Source organism: Cupressus sempervirens, chromosome 8 (genome assembly GCF_028749045.1).
Source record: "Cupressus sempervirens isolate cs-2001-9-10 chromosome 8, ASM2874904v1, whole genome shotgun sequence".
NCBI classification, from domain to species: Eukaryota; Viridiplantae; Streptophyta; class Pinopsida; order Cupressales; family Cupressaceae; genus Cupressus; species Cupressus sempervirens.
Window position 1 is genome coordinate 387164486 of NC_143125.1, and position 23484 is coordinate 387187969.

Consider the following 23484-nt stretch of genomic DNA (forward strand, 5'->3'; position numbering starts at 1 on the left):
TTCTTGTTTCTCCTTGAATGCTGTTGGCAACCAACTTCTAGATTCTTCCACTCATCCTTTAATCCTTATCATTAGGTTAGTTATGATATAAGACATATTTGCAAATAAACATCCATCAAACTAAATTCAAGCATAAGAACACACATTTGGATATTTATATGAAATACTGCATATTAGATATAATTTAGGCAAAAGATGACATAGTTTTTCTACCCCATAAATCATCAAAGGTTTATCAAACATAGGCTTATAAGTGTTAAAACAAGGATAAACGGAGTATCACAAAGTATCTGAAACATAACAAATAAAGGAATTTTTTAGACTAATCATCTGCCCCCTGCTAAACTAATCCTTGTCCTCAAGCATTACACTTCTTTGTCAAAGATCTGAGCTCCCCAACTTCTGTCTTTCCCTTTCTACTGCTATTGAAGGTGTAATAGAATCCTCTAGTCCTTTCCTATACTTCTTGTCTGTGGTCTTCCTGCAACTTATCAAGTTTGTCAACATCAATATCATACAGGGCCATAAAAGCATTGGAGGTTGCATGGTCAAAGGACACCAGAGCTTTGGCCTTAGTTTCTTTTCTAGTTCTAAATATTTTAGAACTATATATAGTGCTGCTTCCAAATTAATAGGACTGTGCGGCTCTGATTTCTTAAGAGAATCAAGTAACCGTACCCATCTACTTCTTACTCTGGTCATAACTCTCTAGAATGCAAAGTAGGGCAAGTTTTCATATTTGGCATACACTTTGGCTCTAGCAACAAATACCTTCTTTCTAACTTCTAGATTACTCTTCCCATAGGTTAATGTAAACCAATCTTGAACCATTTCTTCTGGTTGTTTAATTTTTGCCCTCAAGGGTAAAATTTTTGTTCTCTCCTCATCTCTGTAATTAACCAGTTGTCTGTCATAATTCACCTCATTAGACATCCATGACATTAAAGCTTTCAAATGCACATCTCCTATATAGAGCAAAGGATTCTACTCAATTTTTGCAGGAATGACAAAATTATGAATATACAACTCACACAATAGATTTTGCTGCCATGGTGGTAAGGTTTGATACAACCCATAAAACTGTTTTGCAGTTTTGAATTCTACATTTACATTTTTGAGGGTTAACATCAACTGAAACAAAAGATATTGTTCTTCCAAACAAAAAGCATATACTCGAGGAGGTGGTCTACAAGAAAGAGCTTGATCAGCTAATTTAAGTGCATGTTCCATGCGCTATTTTTGTCTTTCTAGCTATTCTTTCAATTCGTCAATCTCCTCATTTTGTGATGTTATGATCTTGCTCATTCTTTTCTTCTCCTCTTTCCATAGTGCTTCAGCAAATAAATGTTGTCCATATAATTGAGAAAGAAGTTTTTGCAAGGTGATGGCACTGTTATCCTCTTCATAATCCTTTTTCTTTTTCTATTCCTGCCATAGATGTTCCACCAAACTATTCATCCATGTTGACTTATATGGGACTAAGGTAGTATTTGAATCATGACATTCAGGAACTACTTCATTCTCATGGCTTGAAACATCTGGTAAATCCATTAAGGTTTTGTTAATTTCTTGCTCACATGCTGTAGGAGGATTACCAAAAGCTTCTATCATCTTAGTGTGAAGGGGAGAATGGTCAAAAATTATCTGCACAGGAGACTCTGGAGCAGGTGCTTTAGACAATATAGGATTTTTAAAAATCTTCCCTCTCATTCTAGGGCTTCTACGCAAAGGAGTCTCTTCTTGTACTACTATCTTTTGCCTACTTTTCTATTTCAGTATCACTGCTACAGGATTAGTTGATGCGGGAACCTTCTTTGTGTTCTTCTGTTGCTTAATTGTAGGACTAGGTTTTTGTTGAGCAGTGGTTTCTTCTGGTGACTTTCATTTCCTTTTAGCTTTACTAGTAGTGTGTTTAGGGATGTTCTGCTCAGGTGGAGGCACATTCTTTTGAATGGAAGCAAATTTTGGTTCAATCCCTTGTACATTTTTTGTTTTAGCTCCCTCAATATTTTGTTCTGCAGGCTCACTACTGGTAACTATGTTTTCCTCACCCTGCTGTTCACTAGGGTCAACTTTGGGTTGTAGGGTTTTAAATTTCACAAAGTTATCCCATGTCAAAGGGGATACATCCCTAAGAGACCTTTCTATTAACAACTTAATCAAGGCATGGTGAGTGATAGAATTATCTTTCCCTTTTTGAGTCTCTTCTGCACTAATACAGAGCATATTATATAGAAAATTTGGATGATTCACGGCAATATTGTACCTTATACAATTAAGCAACTTAAAATGGTGTGCATGTAAGTGAGAAAATTTGCCTTCACAAGTAAAATACCTGATGACATGTATTGCTAGCTCAGGGTATGGAGGCGGCAAAGACAATCTCTTGCACCCTTGCTTTGTAACATCCAATGGAGGGTCATGTGGGGTAGTGAACTGAGCCCTTGCTGACCTAGCGTCATGCGAGCTTGGATAATGCTCTTCAACAGAAGGTAAACTTGTTACTTCTACAATTCATTTTTCTATTGCAATTACTATCAAACTCCACACAGAAGCTTCACCTTCATCAAATGTCCTGGTGAATTCTATAGCTGCTTCTTCAACATATGCGGTTAAATTCAAACAATAACCTAACCACTCACATGCATTGAATCTTCTTAATGCTTCTATGTCAGAGAAAAACAAAATGTGCTCAACTGGCTCTCTTCTCTGTAAACCTCCTCCCATTTCTTGATACTTCTTCTGCTACTCCATTTCTCTCTCCCTTTCTGAATGCAAACTTCAAGACTCTACGTTATTTCTCAGACGCTTCACCGCTTCTTTTTGGGAACATTAATTGCCATAACCAATTGTTATGTGCCATTATTAAACTTTAGGTAAAAGTAAATCATGAATTTGCATGGAAATCATCTGAAAACATGGTTCAAATGCCAAAATTTTAAAAATAGGTCACATCATGGCTTAGCATGAAAAATTAAAAAAAAAATTCATTCAGAAAGTGGGAGTACAACACTTGACATGGCATACTTATGGAAAAAGTTCTCATTAATAAAGGGTAATGCCAAGATTTTAGAAAATCATCATAGTTAATCAGGCATGTTATTGGATAGTACGACACTCCCCTACCCCCTACTAATTTTACAACAAGTGTCCTCACTTGTCATACTAGTATGGGTGAGGGATTGGAATACACCGTAATTATAGAGACTATGCATTATTATATATAATTAACAAAATTTGCAAACTTATAAATGAATAATAGTTTGAAAATGTTTATACCTACCAAGTGGATTGTCACATGCTCCAAAAAAAAGGTGGCAGAAATAATGTAAATGGCAGCATCCATCAACATGTGCAGATTTGATTAAAAACAAAAAAACTTAATTATGTAGAAAGTGAATGGATGGAAGATTAAGAAATGGAGTGGGGTGGGTGGATAGAAGATTAAGATATGAATGAAAAGAAATATCATGAAAAGAAAATGGACTTTATGCAAACATAAAGTTATTATTATGGACATGCAAATTAGAATTAATGTTGAAGAGGAGCAGGCAAAAAGTTTTCACCTTCTGCAGCAGGAAGAGATACTTGAGTTGTTGTTGGATCTCATTGTTCGAACTGTTGCATGAATTTGGCTTTTGTTTGAGGCTATTTGTAAAGCTTAAGTCGATGACCATTGATCAGCATTTTGAAAGGCACATCATCAATTTTGGTTAGTTGAACTGTTCCATTGTCAAAGACATGGATGATTTGATATGGTCCTAACCATCGTGTCTGCAGCTTCCCTGGCATATCCTTAAAGCAAGAATCATACAATAATGCCTAGTCACCATCTTTGAACTGTTTGTTGAGGATATGAGAATCATGCCAATTTTTTCTCTATTTTTGCACCAGTTTAGTGTGTTCTAAAGCGGTCTTGCGCATTTCATCCAAAGAATTAAGATGCAGGAGGTATTCTCTTTGTGCTATAGGAAGATCAATATCTAAGGTCAAGGCTGTTCTTAAAGTCTTGTGTTCAAATTCAATTGGAAGCATTGCCACTTTCCCATACAAAAGTTCAAATGGTGTGAATCTGGTAGTGGTTTTCTAAGTTGTTTTATAAGCCCAAACAGCTTCTTGTAATCGACTGGTCCAATCCCGATGATGCAAATGGATTGTTTTAGTTAGAATATTTTCTAGCTCATGGTTGGTAACTTTTGCTTGTCCATTGGCTTGTGGATGATAAGGACTGGATCTACGATGCCTGATGTTATAATGTTTCATCAACTCTAAAATCAAGTTGGAAGTAAACTATGTGCCTTGATCAATAACCAATTCTTTAGGAACTCCATAGTGTGTAAAAATCTCTTCATATAGGAATTCGGCAACTTTTTTTTATCACAGGCATGCTTCATAGCCTTAACCTCAACCCATTTGGTTAGGTAGTCAGTACAAACTAGAATATAAGACTTCCCATTGGATGGAGGATCAATAGGACCAATGAAGTCCATTCCCCATTTGTCAAATGGTGTTAAAACCACTTGAGGATTTAGAGGCATTTCATCTATTTTGGTTGGGTGACCCATTCTTTGGCATTGGTCACACTTCCTTGTATAATTGATTGTATCTTTATGAAGGGTAGGCCAATAGTAACTAGTGGCTAAGATTTTGAAAGCTGTTCTTTTGGCTGCAAAATGTCCTCCGTAGGGCTCATTATGACATGCATGCAAAATATCATATGTCTCGTCTTCTCTTACACATCTGCGCATAACTTGATCAGGTCCAGTATAGAACAAAAAATTGTCTATCCATGAGAAATGAAAGCTTTTCTGTATGAGCAGCTTTCTCTCCTTATAAGAAAAATGTTTTGGTGTCTTATTGGCTGCAATGTAGTTAGCAATATCTGCATACCATGGAACTATAACAGCAATATCAAACAAATGTTCATCTAGAAATGCATCATCTACCAGAGTAGTATTAGTATCATGATGATTGATTCTTGACAAATAATCAGCTACAACATTTGTTTTTCTAGGCTTATCCACTATGGTTATGTCAAATTCTTGTAGCAATAGTAACCATCTTACTAACCTACCAGTTATAGCAGGTTTGTTCATGAGATATTTGATTGTTGCATGATCAGTATGAACATAGATAGGATAACCTATGATGTAATGCCAAAATTTATTTCGAGCATAGACTACTACTAACAATTCTTTTTCAGTCACTGTGTAATTCAGTTCTGGGCCATGAAGACTCTTACTAATATAATAAATGGCATTCTCAAGATTTGAGTGTTTCTGTGCTAAAATTGCACCTATGGCATAATCAGAAGCATCTGTATATATGTGAAAAGGTAGGTTCCAATTAGGGCCTTGTAAAATTGGGGCTGTGGTCAAAAGTTGCTTAAGCTACAGGAAAGCTTTATCACACTCAGGTGTCTAACCAAATTCAGCTTCTTTGGTGAGAAACTTGTACAAGGGACTGGCTATTTTACTGAAGTCTTTTATAAAATGCCTATAATATCCAGCATGTCCTAGAAAAGATCTGATATCTTTTAATTTAGTGGGTATGGGTAATGTTTAAATTACCTCAATTTTAGTTAGGTCTACTTGTATACCTGCAGTAGATATGAAATGATCAAGTACCACACCCTCTTGCATGAGCATGAAACACTTTTCACTATTTAGTGCCAAATTATGTTCTTGACATCTTACCAAAACTTTTTCAAGATTTATCATTGCTTCTTCAAAAGTAACTCCAAATGTTGTAAAGTCATCCATATAGATTTCCATACAATCATGTGATATATCAGCAAAAATACTAATTACAGCCCGTTGAAACGTTGCAGGAGTGTTACAAAGACCAAATGGTAAAATAGAGTATGCAAAAGTACCCCATGGAAAGGTAAATGTAGTTTTGTCTTGGTCTTGAGGAGCAATACTGATTTGATTATAGCCACTGTATCCATCTAAAAAGGAGAAGTACTTCTTTCCAGCTAGTGTATCCAAAACTTGATCTATGAAGGGTAAAGGAAAATGATCCTTTTTAGTAGCCTTATTCAACTCCCTATAATCTACACAAATTCTCCATTTTCCTCCTTTCTTAGGTACTATAACCAGCGGTGATACCCATTTACTATCAGATATAGGATAGATAAAGCTAGCATCAAGCAGTTTCTACAATTCTATTTTGACTATTTCTCTAAGGCTTGGATTTATCCTCCTATGAGGTTGACGAAGTGGTAGAAAACCTTCATTAATGTATATCTTATGGGTACACAATATAGGGCTTAATCCTTTCATATCACCATAATCCCAATCAAAAGTCTTCTCATGCTTCTAAAGCAATTCTTTTAATTGTTCCATCTGTACAGATGTCAATTTGGGGTTAACATGCAATTTGTGGCCTTTACTTAGTTCAATAGGAATAGTGGATTCTACCATAGCAATTTTAGAGATTGAGCTTCCTTCTAATTCATAGGGAAGTAGTGAACAAAGATTTTTAGGTTCCTTAAGTAAAGTACAACTTGTATCACACTCCTCATATGTAATCAATTCTAATACAAAGCTTTCAGACACATATTTTCCTACCACACAACTATTGGTAAGGATGCTCTAGATTACTAAATCTTCTTCTTTCAACTTTAGAAAAGATTTCCTATGTAACATCATAAGTTGTACTATGGAATTTATCTCTTCTTCTTCATCTCCTAAATCTGGCCAAAAAGATGTACTCAAATCTGGTAATGGTTGTGTAGGAGGATATAGATCAAATTGCTTGGTTGCTTGGCCATTTGATATGGTCATATTCCCTGATCTGCAATTTATGTTTGCATCAGCTGTGGCCAACCATGGTCTACCTAGAATGACAGGATAGCTAGATAGGTTTACTTTAGGGGACAAAATCATGAAGTCCACAGGATATTCTAGGGAATCTAAGGTCACAACAATATTTTCTATCATTCCATTAGGAATGACAGTGGAACTATCTGCAAGCTACAGAATAGTTGGTGTGGGCCTTAATCCTCCTATTTGTAACTTCTTCATGGTTTATTTGGTCATCACGTTTATAGCAGCTCCCAAATATAGTAAGGCATTTTTAACAAATTGACATTTATGCTGACACTTACTACTGGACTCCCTGGGTTAGAATATTTTGGTGAAATCACTCTTCCTAACATGATATTAGCTAAGTTTCCAACAACATGAACTGTGGTAGGATTCTTCTTCTTCCTTCCAGGTTTCTTTAGAAAAGCTTCCCTCATAGCTTTTCCATAAGCAGGAATGTCTTTAATAGCTTGAAACAAAGGTATTTGGACATGCATATTCTTCAACTAATTAACAATGTCAAAAGGTTGTTCCTTGCTTTGTTCAAGTTTCTTTTGTATTAGTTGGTCTGGAAAAGGAGGCTCTACTATTGGTTGAATTTGTTTTGGTATGGTAACATTAGTTGGGTCAACAGATTCATCAACCAAAGGTTTTGATGCTATAGGAGAGTTTGATACTTCATTTATAAGAGGTGGTTTTGGTGCTGGTAAGGTCGTTCCAGATCTCAAATGTATATTTGCGACATCTAGGGCATAAGCAGAGTACTCTTGGGTATCAGCACTATACATGGGCTGCTGTGGTTGGCTATTTGGATTTTGCTGAGGCTTTGCAGGTAGCTATGTTTGCTTTTGAGGTCCACTATTTGTAGGTGGTGGCATTAAAGCAGGTTGTTGAGCTGGAGGGGGTAATTGTGGAGCACCAGTATTTTGGTTAGGCCATTGTTGATATCCCTTCCATTAGTTTGGAGATTGTCAATTCCATTCGTTTGGAGATTGCCAAATCCCTTGAGGTGGTTGCCATTGGTTCTGCTGGTTCTGGGGCCATTGGTTATTCTACTGGTTAGGCCAAGGTTGTTGGAAATTTTGAGACCATTGAGACTATTGTAGGTTATTTTGCCCAGCATTATTCCAATTGGGTTGGTTTTGTGGAGGACCTTGGGTATTGTGGTTTTTCCATTGATTACCATGTGAATTTGAATTTTGCAAGGGGTCTTGAGGCATACCTTGACGTTGAGCCCATGGTCAGCATTGAGCAAAAAAGAATACTTTCTCATCATCCCCATCTATCTTTACGTATTTAGTTGGAAGATGCTGGTTCTCCATGCTTGCAACCAATTTACAATGGCAATCCTTCTTTTGCTTTCGACAATGAGGACAATACTTAGCTAGTTGTAACTCAACCTCTGCTTGCTTCTTCTTTGCAGTCATTGTATCCAACTGTGTAGTGACATCATTAATGATGTCTTGTTTGAAATTTGACAACAAATTGGATATTTCAAGTTTTGAAATGCCTTGACTAATTCCTTTTGTAACTGTAGAACGGGGTCCTCGACCTTTCTTCATAGTTGACCTTGAGTAGTTCTGACATATCTTTTTGAGGTCATCCCATTGAGCTTGATATACATCTCCACCGGCCATCAGGTCCAATGCTTCCAAACACTCTTCATTCACTCCTCTTAGAAAGACTAGTTTTTGGGAATCTCCAGACAATGTGTGCTGAGGATTCTTTTGTAGTGTATATAAAAATTGAGAAACATACTCTTCTAATGTCTCTTCCTCCTTCTATGATATCCTAAAGATATCATCTCCTCTTGTGCCAGATTCTTTGCAATATTCTTTATATTTTTCCAAAAAAAGGCTTGCATTTCATCCCAATTCGCAGCTGCATTGGCTCCTAAGCCCATGAACCATCGTAAAGTTGATTCTTTCAATGTGGCTGGAAATAATTTAAGCTTATGGGCATCAATGTTGTAGTCAAAACTACAACAAAGGATGTCAAACTCAAACAAGAAGGTATCAGGGTCTTCAGTTGCAAGGCCATAGAACTTTGGAAGAGCAGTGGGAGGTATATTCTTGAGATTGGCATTGGTTATGAGACTTGGAAGTGGAAATGGAAAAGTGGGTTGTGCCATGACTGGTGGGACTAGATTATGAGGTTGCTGCTGAAAAGGAATGTTAGGCACTAGATGATTAACAACTGGTAGATTCAAGGTAGTGTTATCAAGAAGACTGGTCACTATTTCAGTGAAAGGTTGGAGACTAGATATATCTAGGGATTCAGCTCTTGATGATGATACTATGAGAAAAATAGGACTTGCGTCTTCAAAGGACAACTCAACTTCTTCATTCAAATTAACAGATCCTTGTGGAAGAAATCTACCATATTCATCTCGTCGTCTTCCTCTTCGATGCATGCAACTAAAATTTTCACACTAGTAAAAAGAACTTAATCTAAAAACTATGACTCAAAAATGCTCCTAGCTTGACACCATCCCCAGCAACGGCGCCAAAAATGAACCACCTCACAATAAGTGTTCCATAGTCATGCACTAGGCCTGGCTTAGGAATAATCTATTCAAGCTAAGGACTACTTTTCCCCTACCATGAGGTCCATTTAGATTGTCAACCCAAGGATGTATACTTGAAATGGTCGACACAGTATGTGCACTAGGTACCTTGATGAGTCATTATGCTTGTGCTGCAGAAAAGTAAAAATGCAAAGGAAGGAAACTACACTGCTACTGTGGAAAGGAAAATGCTAAATCTATGAATGTTGAAAACAAAATGACAAGATAACAGAGATTCCATCTTGACTCGTCCATTAGACTATTCTCGCAGATGCTGTAGGAACGTTTATCAAGTGTGATGCTACAGGAAGGAATTAACTAGCTACGTCTTACTTAAAATACTGCTAATGCTAGTAAAATGAATCTATTCTATCCTAATCTAATCCACCTTCCAAATGGTCCCCCTTGATTGGCTTCTCTAATCTACCAACGCAGGATAGAAGCTAAAGAGAACTAATTCATTTCATTAATCAGTCATTACATGATTTAGAATTGTAAAACACAACTACAAATTGTAAATCAGTGTTCTCTCTTACTCGATAAAAATTATCAAAAAATAAAACTAAAACTTCACACACATGAGTCAATCTCGTCATATATAGGGAATATACTCTTTATTACATAATAGAAAAGTAACTATCCTAAGTTAAGTCTGCAGGAGAGAATATAGGAGAACAACTAAAAGCGGAAAGGAAGGATAATGGAATTGAGGAGGGAGCAATGAAGTCTCAACATCTGCTTGTTACAACATAAATGCAAAGAAGGCAATGGCTCATAAAAGCTCCTCCTTATTCACTACCATGTTTCCTGGAGTGGTTATAACTTCCTTTTCATGGTTGTTCCTTGATGCTCGTTTCTCCTTGAATGCTATCGGCAACCAACTTCTCGATTCTTCCGCTCATCCTTTAATCCTTATCATTAGGTGAGTTATGATATAAGACATATTTGCAAATAAACATCCATCAAACTAAATTCAAGCATAAGAATGCACATTTGGATATTTATATGAAATACTGCATATTAGATATAATTTAGGCAAAAGATGACATAGTTTTTCTACCCCATAAATCATCAAAGGTTTATCAAACATAGGCTTATAAGTGTTAAAACAAGGATAAACGGAGTATCACAAAGTATCTTAAACATAACAAAATAAAGGCATTTTTTAGACTCTTCAGTACCTTAGGGCCTAAGTATTCTCTGTTAACCATTAACAGTTGCCAAATGAATTCAATTATTCCCAATCTAGGAGGAATGTACTTTGGTAAAATGTGGGGTGGTTGAGGGCAACCATACACTCTCATTAAAGAAAAGGTAGGAAAAAGGAAAATATCTCCCCAATTATGGTCTAGCCTTCTTCCCTCAGGCAGCAATGATGGTCTCAAGAGACATTTTAAAATTTTAGGGGCCCTAAAGTACCCTGGGTCTAACATTTTCATAATAACAACACTAAAATTATTGAAAAATGAAACAGAGTCAAAAAAATGGTAAGAGCTATCCCATACCCGTGTCCAAAGTTGTATTGGCAAGGCTCCATGTAGATCAAAAGTTTGCTCAATAAAATCAGGGTTGATGTATCCCACATTTCTATAGAGGATCAAATGCATCAGCAAAGAATAATATGGGAAGGTGAACTCCCTCATTTCTCCAGACCTTGCCCTGACAATATTCTCCCTCATTATATCCAATATATTACTAACATAGTCATATTCATAGGCATGGAAAGCATCTTGTACATCTCTATCAACCTTATGGACACCATATATGGTTTTGACAAAATAATTCTTGAACTTGTCCATGGGCATCTTATCCTTTACCTTTTTTGGGTAATCTCCCACCCTTTTGAATTCTCTAGGGATATGTTGCAACAATGAATTTCTAGTGAAAGCAGTAGGGTGTGCCTCAAATCTTCTTTTCAAGTCCTTTAAATCCAAAGGTTGTCCCATTGCTCCAATCAATCCAAATGCCTCAATGAAAGATTCTCTATCTAGTATGCATAGAACTGTCCCATCTCTCCTGTGAAAAGATTTGGTGGCCAGATTATAACATTGAAACAGAGCTTTCATCAAATCCACATCCACGAATACCTCTGGAAAAATTAGCTTGTCAAGGTTCTTCTTCCATGGATTGCAAACAGGGACCTTCTTCTCCTGGTTATAGTAGAAAAAATAGAAAAGCTCAGAATCATTAGTATCAGGGCACTTAGCATCTCTGCAGTTGGCATACAGGTTGAAGAAAACATGATCATCAGTAGAGTTTGCATTTGTGGATCCTGGAAACAATCTGATCCACTCTTTCGAGAACTTACTAGGCTTCCTCTATCTGGCTTTACCTCCCTTTTAGGTAGATGTCTCTGATACTGTCATCTTTGTGGCTAAAATTTCTTCCACTTCCTGGTCTGACATTCTAAATTTGCAACTGGGAAATCTGTAACTGCAATTAGACCTTGGAAACAATAATATAACTTTCTTAGGCAACACGGGATGAAATTCCAAATCTAAACTTGTGAATACTTGAAGAATGACGATGGAGATTCAAAAAATCATATAAGTTGACAAGCGCGGGCAAATTTTTAAATTGCATTAATTTCAACATGCTTGGGAAGGATATCAGTTGATTTTGCCAACTTGGAGGAACATTGTTATTAAATTCGAGCTATGCACTTTTTGTACCATATTCAAAATTGATTGGCCGAGAAGTTCAAACTTCTTTTCTTGTCATTATGTTCACTGCAGAGATTAGATTCTATGATATTGTGACAAGGTGACTAAAAAGACCTTTTGTACTATTGTAGCACTGATCTATTAGCTCTTTTGACCTTACGCCAATCCCTTTTTTATCTTTATCAAGCAATTGGGAAAGCCAAGGAAATCTCTTACGATCCTACGATAACCTCCTTTATCTGTGAGTTGGTAGCTTACTCATTGTCTTTTACGATCCCACGACAAACAGCCTCAGGGCATCATAAGTCATCTTTATAAACCCTATGATTTCACGAACACGACTGAGCTTACTACTTCGTAACTTTGCAACCCTTCAATTTTCTCTATATGATGTTACGATTAGGTTGAAAACAGTATATCGTAACATTGTGGGCTCGCAAATTTATTGCTACGATGCTACAACAAACCATAATCACAACATCGAGAAACACTGCCTTAGAGCCTTGAGATCTTACGATGAAAAGGTTATCATAAGATCGAAAACTATGTGCCATTAGCCACCTCACAAACCTCAGGTCCCATAATGCTGACACTGAACTCAATTAGCATGTACCTATTGGCTTTGCCTTAATAGGAAGCTAACATCTATAGATTATCACTATCAAGAGGGGATGCCTTTAACTTTATAACGCTTACGATGTTACGACAACCAAGTGTCACACCATCGCAACAAATCTTCATGCCTCCTACAATCACACGACGAGGCTTTGATTTTCCCTTTTAAAACTCTCGTCGTAGAATTGTAAATATTCAAATCTAACAATCTCAATCATATGAAAAACCACTCCTCATAGCATCGGGCTTCTTTATAAATCATTCTCTGATCATTCACCAAGCTCAAATCGTAGCACTAGAGGGGCCTTGAAAGTCTTTCCCAATATCACGACAAAGGTACAATCATATCATCAAGGGGGCTTCATCCATCTATTTATGACCTAACGACAAAAGACTTTGTCATAGGGTCGTGACCTCTTTGTTTTTTGCTTCCGATGCTACGAACAAGTGTCGATTGTAAGATCGAAAAAGACTTTTTCACCTACAAAATACATCGCAATACGATCTCACGATACAAGAACCATCGTGAGATTGCGGAAGATCACAACATATGCCCATGATATTGCACCATTTTGCTTGTCACAAGATTGGAAAGGATCATTAAAATATGAAAATCACACTCAAATTATCGCTTAAGGCTAGGGCATGATGATGCATATAAAATTCACTAAGGTTTCTCTTTTTTTTTAACCTTGAATACAATAAAATGATTCGCCCAAAAAATTAAAATTTTACTATGATTATTATTTTTTGTTCGCCAATGTATAAATTTTTTGTGGTTTTAAAATAACACAATTCGCCCAGATTTTACACATTGTTTGAGAGACTATGAATGATTCACCAATGGAGATTATTATTTTTTCTTTCTAAACCATTTTTTTTGCCACAAAAAATAATTTTTTTTATTAGGTGTTTTACACCTTTCGCCAATTTTTTACACCCTTTTCTAAAGGAGAGGTTTCTTAAAGTATACCCTGGTGGAAAACACACACTTCTTTGGATTTAGGGACACACCATACTCTTTGCATTTGATGAATACCTATCTCAAATGATCAAAATGATCTATTGCATGTTTTGAGAAGATAGTTATATCGTCAAGGTAAAGTAGCACAAAATTTTCTAGCACACCTTTGAAGGCCATCTCCATTACCTTCTAAAATGTGGTACCTACATTGGTTAGTCCAAATGGCATCTTACAATAAGCATAGGTACCCCATTTGGTGGTGAATGATGTCTTATATCCGTCTGACTCTTGGATTAACTCCTGATTGTAGCCTAAAAATCCATCTAAGAAAGAAAATCTTTCTGAACCACTAACCTTGGATAAAAAAAATTTCCATAGAAGGAAGGGGGTGGTCATCTTTAAGAGAAGCCTTACCAAGGTCCCTAAAATCTACAAATAGTCTAACTAGTCCACTTTTCTTCCTAACAGCAACAAGATTAGCCACCTATGAGGAGTGCTTGATAAGAAAAATAATGTTAGCCTTTATGAGTTTTAACAGTTCTTTTCTCATTAAAGTTTCAATATTAGGGTTAACTAGCCTCTATTTTTATCTAATAGGATTGGCATTATCATTTAAATATATAGTATGCTGAAATAAGCTTGGGTCAAAACCCTTTAAGTCTTCATATTTCCAAGAAATAACATCATTGAATTCTTGACATAATTTAATGAATACTTCTTGTTTGTCTTAGTGCCTACCTTTTCCAAATTGAGAGTCTTTCCATAAACAACAATGACAGGTGTGTTGTCATCCTTCATTGTAGTCAAGTTTGAACCTTTGCCTCTTGCTTGATCATTATAGTTGAAAATGCCTTCTAAGGTGACTAGACCAGGAAATTTGTTGGAGTTTAGATTCATGATATGGTCCCCTTACTAGCTTTACAGCTTGGACTAGTTTATGTAATCACCTAAAAATGGTCATCTAGACTATTAGCCCCCTTTTCAACATTTTGGCCAAATTAATTTAATCATTTACCTAGACCAAATTTTTAATAATCAATTTATTCAATTATAACCTATAGTTTGACTATGCTATCCTAAGTTCATTATTTGATTAAAAGAACATGTCCCCTTTTAATTAAATAAAAGACTTCATTCTTCTAACCCATTTAAAGTGCACACATAAAGTCCTTTTTCTATTTTGCAATTAAAAGAAAAGGCATTGTGACTTTTGTCTTATATGACAAGTCAACTTATATTCTATTGGTTAATTTGTGTGTGCACATGGATCACTCCTCTTTTTGAATTCCACCGTTGATCATCCACCATCTTCATCTTGATCTCTACCATCAGTACGACTTTAAAAGGGAGAGAGCTTTCCCCCTCAAAGCATCCATCTTTTGAGTATTGTTATGATGCAGGTTTTCTAATAGTTTTGTTTGGAGCTTTGTGGAGAACTTCTATTTCTTGTCTACATTCTCTCATACCATGGCATTTTAGCTTACATTCATGTTGCATGTTAGTTTAACTTCTATTTTGCAATAATCTCTCACATAGCTTAATATTTGGATTGTAACACTCTCATGCATGTTTTAGCATAGCTACACTTTGCATCTCATTCTAGCTTAATCTTCATTTGCATTGCATTCTTGAGGAACTCTTTGGGACATTTGCATTCTTGCATCTTGTCTTTGGAACCTCCCATTGAATGGTTTACTAGAAAGAAGAGTATTTTAAAGGCTCAACTGAGAGCCCTTGAACTTGAAATACACTCTCTTGCACTTCGTGGATAGGGAGCTCTAAGCCAGCATTCGAAGATTCCAAAGTCATGGAATCATTTGGATAGAAGGGTTTAGAGAGTGACACTTTTGAGAGTACAGTTTCTAGTAGAGAATTTTGCATAATTTTTGTAGGAAAATGATAATCAAGTCAAAATCAAATTCTTGCTAGTTTGTGAAATCGTCTGAGACAACAAGCCTCACAAAAACTCAAAATTTTTTCTTCCTTTCATCAGTAACATGCTCTAGTATATCAATATGAGCACCAATGGGTACAAGCCTATTAGCATGCTTGTTCTTATTTCTTGGGATGCTCTGAATATTGAAAGCTTGAAAACCTTCAAGTAGATCCCACACTCTATGCTTGTATGATTTGAAAGGGTTGTTCTTTGTGACATTCTGGTTTCTAACTGGACTAACAACCAACTCACTATCCCTAAATACCTTCAAGAGCTTGATGCCTCTTCTTTGTGCAAGTTGGAGACCCTGGATCAAAGCTTCATATTCTACCATATTATTGGTGCAACTAAATTGGAGTCTATAGGAAAAGTAGTATTTCTCCAATTTAGGGGAAATAAGGATGACACCAACACCTAAACCATTTTTGTTCCTTAAGTCATCAAAGAACATATTCCACAATCCACTTGTATTTTCTTTTCTTTTTATAAGATTAGGAATAGGATAATTCTCCTAAAATATGCAATAAGTTTCGAGACCTATCTCACTAGCTTCTTGTATTGGGTCAAATTGATAAGCAGTAGCCCACTCATCTAGAAGATAATCAGGCACTTTTGCCAAAGAAGTAGCAAGCTCATGTGTTATGTCTGCATCATCTACTTCATGAATTGTGCAATTCATGTTTATGGGACTAGGAGTGTAGGTCTCTATATGATTGAGGGATAGAGGTTTTTTCTTATGAAATCTTTTGTTCCATACCTTGTTCTAAAGAACATATAAGACCAATTAGATGCAATATAGCCACCTATTTGTGTAGAGAAATCCCTAGAAAGGCAAATGGAAAAATGTGACTTGACCTTAGCTACTAATATGCCTTGTGTGACTATACAACTAGGGCATACATGCAATGCCATTTCTACATTTTTTAAGATTCTTACAATTTTAACAGAGCTTCCATCTAACTGGAGAACATCCCTAACCATTGGCTCATATTTGATACCAAGGAGGTTAGCTATATAACTAGGCATTACATAACTACTAGCCCCTAAATCAATCATACAATTATAGACTAGCTTGTCCCCTATGATCAAAGAGACATAAAAGGGAGGAGGTATGTTTTTTCTTACTTATTTCTCCTTCCTTTATTGGCTACACCAATTTTGTTGCATTATCCTCTTTGGTTGATTGATCTTCCACTCCTATGCCTTCTAACTCTTATGTAGTAGTTTTGTCTATGATGGTTTAGTAGAAACAACATCCCATATGGATATATTGATGTTGGTCCTCTTCATTTGATCTATAATGTTGAGAGGATTACTTACTACTTTAGTTGGAGCCTTGGGAGCTACAAGGACCGATGATTGAAAGTGAGCAGTTTGAAGTTTAGTAGACTTCTTGTTGCCCATATCTTGCCTTTGTTGGGAAGCAACATTTTGTTGTGCATTCTTCACTGGTATGTGAGAGATAGTACTTGAAGTTGAAGCTTGATTTGGTGGAGGAGGTATAGCATCCTCAATAGCTCTTCTTTTACTTTTGGTGTTGTGAGCTATAGCATCATGATTGGTATGACAATGTTCTTCTGGTTGATGGTTCATGAAAGAATAATCACCTTGCTATTATACATGAGAAGTATCAGTGGATTGATGAGCACTAAATTTTTGTTATGCTACTTGATCCTATGTGACCAATGCCTGAGATGATTCTTCTCTTTGACATGTACAATACCCATAGGAATAGTTGTAAGAAGGAAAAAAGTCTTTCTCTTGAGCAAGGTTATTCTGGGGAACTAATGCCCTATTTGGATTTGTGTTTGCATTTGTAGTAGGGATATTACCAATAGGTTTGTTTTGGTTGTGTGGAGAAAACCCTTGACCTAGATTTGGTGGTATATTATATATGGGGCTTTGATAATTAGGTTGGGGAGGCCTGCTATTTTGAGCTTGTTTCCTTTCAAGAGTCACCAGTTTGTTGTTCATGTTTTGCATCACTGCATTTTGATCCTAAAATATCTTATCCATAGCAAAGTTATGATCCTTGATTTTATCCATATTTTTCATCATGGACTACATCATGACCTTAACTTCATGCATCCCATTAGAAGATGTGGAAGCTATTGGGGCTATAGCAAGAGGTTGACTTGTGGAAGTATTAGGAATGGAGGCTACCGTGGATTGATGATTAGGCATGTCTAGAAACAAAGGCATTGGAGGACTCAGAGCTAACTTTCCACCTTGTATCCAGATATTCTCTACCCTTATGGAAATTTCATAACTAGCGAGCAAGGTGTCCATACCCATGGATTGTAAAGTGGTAACAATATCACTATTAAAAGCTTTGAGGTAATAAAAAAAGGCATTACCAGGAGTAGGCTTCACTGCAATAGTATTCTATCCCATATCTTATGAAATCTATAATTGAAGTCTGTCATGTATTCATGGGCTTCTCTCTTAATGGTAGTTAGCTACTCCAAAAGTGATAGGTGATCACTTTTATCTTCGAAATACATGCATAATGTTTCATCCAACTCATCCTAGTTAGTGATTGAATTATGTGGTAATCCTTTATACCATTGTAAGGATTTTCCCTTTTGAGATTAAGCTAATAGTCTGACAGCAACATCATCTTCTATAATACCATGGATATTATAGATATTTGATATTTCTTGAATGTGTTCTAAGGGAGAGATGAAGGTTTCACCAGTTAAGTCAAGTAGGCTTTTAAGTACCACAATTGGAATATCATGTCTCTAAGATAGAATAAGGGGACTCCCACCATTGAAGGTGGGAAAAGCATGCACTCTAGGTTGTGCCATGTGGAATAATGATTTATTTAAATGGATAGATGGTATCCTAGGCTGTCACCTATCAACATGAGGAGTAGAGAGAGATCTTGCAAGTGTATGTATTACTTCTACACTCCTAACTGGTGATAGAGATAATCTATTTCTATTACTTCTGGGATTTAAATATGAAAGCTCAGTATATTGAAAGTACCTCTAGAAGACTCCCTTGTATAAGATTTGGGCATCAATCACAATAATTTGAGTCTAAAATCAAGATGTAGAAGTGAAATAGAGTCACCAAGTGCACCTAACTATTTCTTGAGAGGAAAAGAGAGAAGGAATGCATGAAAAAAAACTACCTATTCTAATCTAAGAAGGATGATACACCAAATAGTATTGATCAATCTTATCCTTGACCAAGGAAGCACAATTCATCAATATAATCCTCAAATTTATAGATTCTATCTTAGCTTTGACTAGAGAATCATGTGCAGATCAGAAATCAACAAAATAATATGAGGAAGGGACTTCACTTTATATCATTCAAAGATAATAAACACAACATATAACCAAAGAATGAAAGCAATAGATCAATATAAGGAAAAAGATGTTGCACGATATATTAATGTAAGAAGGAAATACAATTGAGAATTATATTCATTCATAGTCAAAAAGGGAAATACAATAGTAGAGCATAGAATATTACTACTATAGAATCGGAGAAAAGATCGACCATTGGAGGGTTTTAAAAACTTTCTTTTATAGCTCAAGCATAACTAAGAAACTTTTTCCTTGAGCCAAAGTTCAACTACCGCCATTAAATTCTCAAATAATAATCACTGATGATCCAAAGAAGATTTGATTAAGTGTGTGCCCCTATCTAGAAAATCATGTCTTCATATTGATTCTAACATTGAAGAGTTAAAAATGGCGATCATAGCTGCATAGCTAGCTAAGAAAGCTAACTCAAAGCGGTGATGAAGTTTCCTTTGTATCAAACAGGCATGGAGATCATCAAAAAGTAGTTGCAGATGATCAAGGAATTAGTTTACTATTAAAGAATTGCCTCTAAGAATATTTTTGATGTGCCAGATTAGATAAATCAAATTTTTCAACTAAAGTCAATCATCTAAACCTACCACATGACCGAATGCCCTTGAAGTGTTTTTCCACCTCCCCAACTTTCTATCTTACATTGACCCTGCATCTCATATCTATTTGTGGATTTTCCACCTAATTTTCTTATTAACTATCTAACCCTATGAAGCTATGACCATTTTCATTTCATGTTTGATTGTTGCACCATAGCCTACTTCTACCTTATCCTCTTAACTATTGTGACCCTGCAAGAAATTGTGTAATTATCTCTTTGCACCATTATTGTGGTTAAAGACCTTAGCATCTTTATCCTTGTGATGTTGTGAAAGCTATTAGTTTTACCTTAGTCACTCCTTCACAGTCTATTTCCTAACTAGTATCTGAATGCTTGCAACCCTATGACTGATGTTATCTTCATTTCATGTGCTTCCTTTTGCATGGTCGTGACTTAAGATTTGATCGCCTCCTTGATACCTGTTACCTTGCAAAGTATTTTCTTAACTGCTTGCTCATTTGTTTGTAACTTTGCAACTGAAAATGAATACTTTCCATTGACCACTGCGACCATGCAAAACCATCATATTGACTGTGATTGCACCATCATGACTTGATCTCTTAATCCTAATGTTAACTCAGTGATGATGCAATAAAAGTGTTTCACTACTTTACAGTCTTAACTCTAGTTAGCCCATAACCTCCTACGACTATATGATCCAGAGTATTTTATAGCTTTGCTACCATGACCATTGATTAGCAATTTAACCCTGTAATGAAGCAAATGAAAGCTTTCACCATATCATAGCCCTAACTCTGAGTCAAGCTAACCACCCATGACCCTATGAATAGGAGGAAGATGTCACCACTTAAAATGTTAACTCAAATATTAACCCTATGAATGAGAGATCAAGGCAATTGTATCATAGCCATCCTAACTCTAGATTAGACTTGACCTTTTATAACCTTGTGAGAACACATAAACTAGATTGTTGGAATTATTCTTCACATAGTTGAAGCTTAAGATTGCCTAAGCTCAAAGCTAACTATGATCATGTAACTAATGGTTAATTGCATGGTCACCACCTAAAATTGAAAGCATGGCCTTTAATATGTGAAACCACAATGACATTTAATTTGACCATTTTATGCATTCATGACCCTTGTGCTAGTTAAGCCTTAACTATATGCGATCGAGTAAAAAGGGATAATCGCATCATCACAACTTAGAGTGCCTCCTTCGATATAACTTTCTAAGGCTTACGGATAGAAGGAAAAGATAAAGACTTTTAGTGTATCCCTATTGGTTTTCATGGAAATTATGAATAATAGTCAAATGAACATGAGCATGGCTTTTCACCCTAGGTAAATTGGATTTTTAGGAAGGAAGCAAAAATGGTGAACAAGGGGCTCTTAGGGGTATCAGACCTAACTAGTCCTTTTGGTGATTTGGGGCAGTAAGACATGAAATAATGGTGCAGAATGGTGGGGAATGAGTCAAAAATCTTAGAAAGAAGGTTGAATCTTGTTTTTGAGGCACTTGGTATACTTGAGGGAGTTTTGGCAATCTAGGCCAAAGAATACACTTTGGGTGAATTAGGAGAATGACATTGAAGTTTGAAATGGTGGGTGAGTTTCTTAGGAAAAGGGAATTGTAGAGGGATCCTCTAAACTAAGGTTAGGAGATAAGACCCTCTAGTGGGCTAGGAGTAGCTTGGGAAGAGCTAGAAAGGCTCTTATTTGAAGAATCTCCCCCATCAAAGTGGTATAAGAGCAATAAGATTAGGCTTGTGGTGGCATGTTGTATTCCACTAAATCAATTGGGTCTTCCAAGATGGTTATCAATGCAAAGTTGGTAAAGGAAGTGGATGATAAAAAAAAGCTCTTAGAAGAGAAGTTCAAGGTTCTAGATCAGGTCCTAGAGGGGATGAAAGACAAGTTGAAAGAGATAGAGGATGCAGCCCTAGCTAAGGATGATGAAAACTTTGGCAAGGATAAAGAGAAGGTGAATTTGGAGGATGAGATACCTGAACTAGAGCCTCCACTTTATGAGTAGGAACCATTCCTAAAACCCCTCAAAGTATTTGGAGGGAAGAATCTAGAAAATGTTTCCTTATTCCATGGAAAGATGAATGCAAAGCTAGTCTTAGAATGGCTTGAAAGCATTGAGAACTAATTTGAGTGTAAAGGGACAATAGAGGCCCAAAAGGTCAGGTTTTCAAAGTCTAGGTTGAATGGTCAAGCTTTGACATGGTGGAAGTTTGCACAAGAAGAAAGAGAAAGTGAGGAGAAGAAGCTTATAGCTAATTGGGAAATAACAGTGGAAAAGATCAAGGAAACATATCTAATAGAGGATTATGAGATCTAGATCCATATATAGAGGTAGAACCTTAGACAAAAAGATTTTGATGTAGCCACCTATACTAAGGAGTTTCAGAAGTTGGCACTAAGGTCAAGGATGCAAGAAGTAGAGAGTATCAAGGTCGTTGGGTACCTAAATGGCCTTAAATGGTCCATACAAGATGAGTTTAGTTTGTTCAACCTCACTTCTCTTGAGAGTTGTTTTCAAATGGATAGGAAGGTGGGAGAAAAACTAAGGAAGAAAGGGGACTCCAGATCTAAGAACAGGGGCAGAGGTAAAGACTTCAAAGGTGGCTCAAGGAGAGGCTCTAGTGATAGGAGTAATGAGCAGAGAAACTATGGAGACTCTAAGTGGAGTGACCAGACCAATGAAACTAGTCAGAGGGGAGGCTCTAGCAGAGGTAAAGGTTTGAATAGTAGTGGCATAGGTAGGTATGGAAATAGTAGCAAAGGTTCACACTTGTAACACGAAGTGCTACAACTATGGTAAGCTAAGATACCCTACTTATAGATGTCTAGAAAAGGCATCATCTTCTTATGGGGAAAATAAAATTACATATATCCAAGAACAAGACAAGTAGAAGGTAGGAGAAGTGGACCTTGATGTTGAGAAAGGTGAAAACCTTATGTGGAGGAGTGTATTGGTTAAGGATCCAATCAAGGATGAGCCAAAACAGAGGAGAGCATTTTTTAGAACCACATGCAAAATATTGGCAAAGTATGTAAGGTAATCATAGAACAAGATCTACTAATAATGTCTTATCAGAGGAGGTAGTACAAAAACTTGGTTTGGAAAAGATTCCACATGTGTGTCCTTACATGGTGACTTTCTTGAATAAGGGGTAGAATATCCTAGTGAATGAACAAGTGTGGGTACACATCACCATTGGCAAGTATCATGATAACATATTGTCTGATATGCTTCCCATGGATGCTTGTCACCTAATTTTGGGAAGACCTTGGTAGTATGACAAGGAGGTAGTACACCATGGAAAGGAGAACAAGTATTCCTTCAAGAAGGATGGAGTCACTTATAGGATCCAGTCTATAGTGGAAGAAGATAAGGTGGATAATTCTACTACTAAAGCATTTCTAATGAGTGGAAAGGAATTCCTTAAGGATTTGAAGGAGGGTGAAGGAGTAGGCTATGCTATTATGCTAATACATAAGGAGGAAAAGACATCTTCATCTACACCTATACTTGCAAAAGTGCAAGAGCTATTGGACTAGTTTAAAGACGTCATCTGTGATGGAGCACCACCAACCCTACCACCTAAGAGGGCCATAAGTCATCAAATTGACTTCATACCAGGAGCATCATTACCAAAAAAAGTTGCATACAAGATAACTCTAGAGTAGAACAAGGAGATTACAAGGCAAGTTCAAGAGTTTCTTGATCAGGGGTTGATTAGGAAGAGTATTAGTCCATGTGTTGTACCAGTGGTCTTAGCACCCAAAAAGGGAGGTAACTGGAGAATGTGTACTAATTCTAAGGCAATTAATAGAATCACAATTAGGTATAGATTTCCTATTTCTAGGATAAAAGACTTGATGGATTGTATAAGTGGAGCTAGTTACTTCTCCAAAATTGATCTTAAAAGTGGATAGTATCATATTAAGATGAAAGAAGGGGCTGAATGGAAGTCTTCATTTAAGACTACTGAGGGTCTCTATGAGTGGTAGGTAATGCCATTTGGC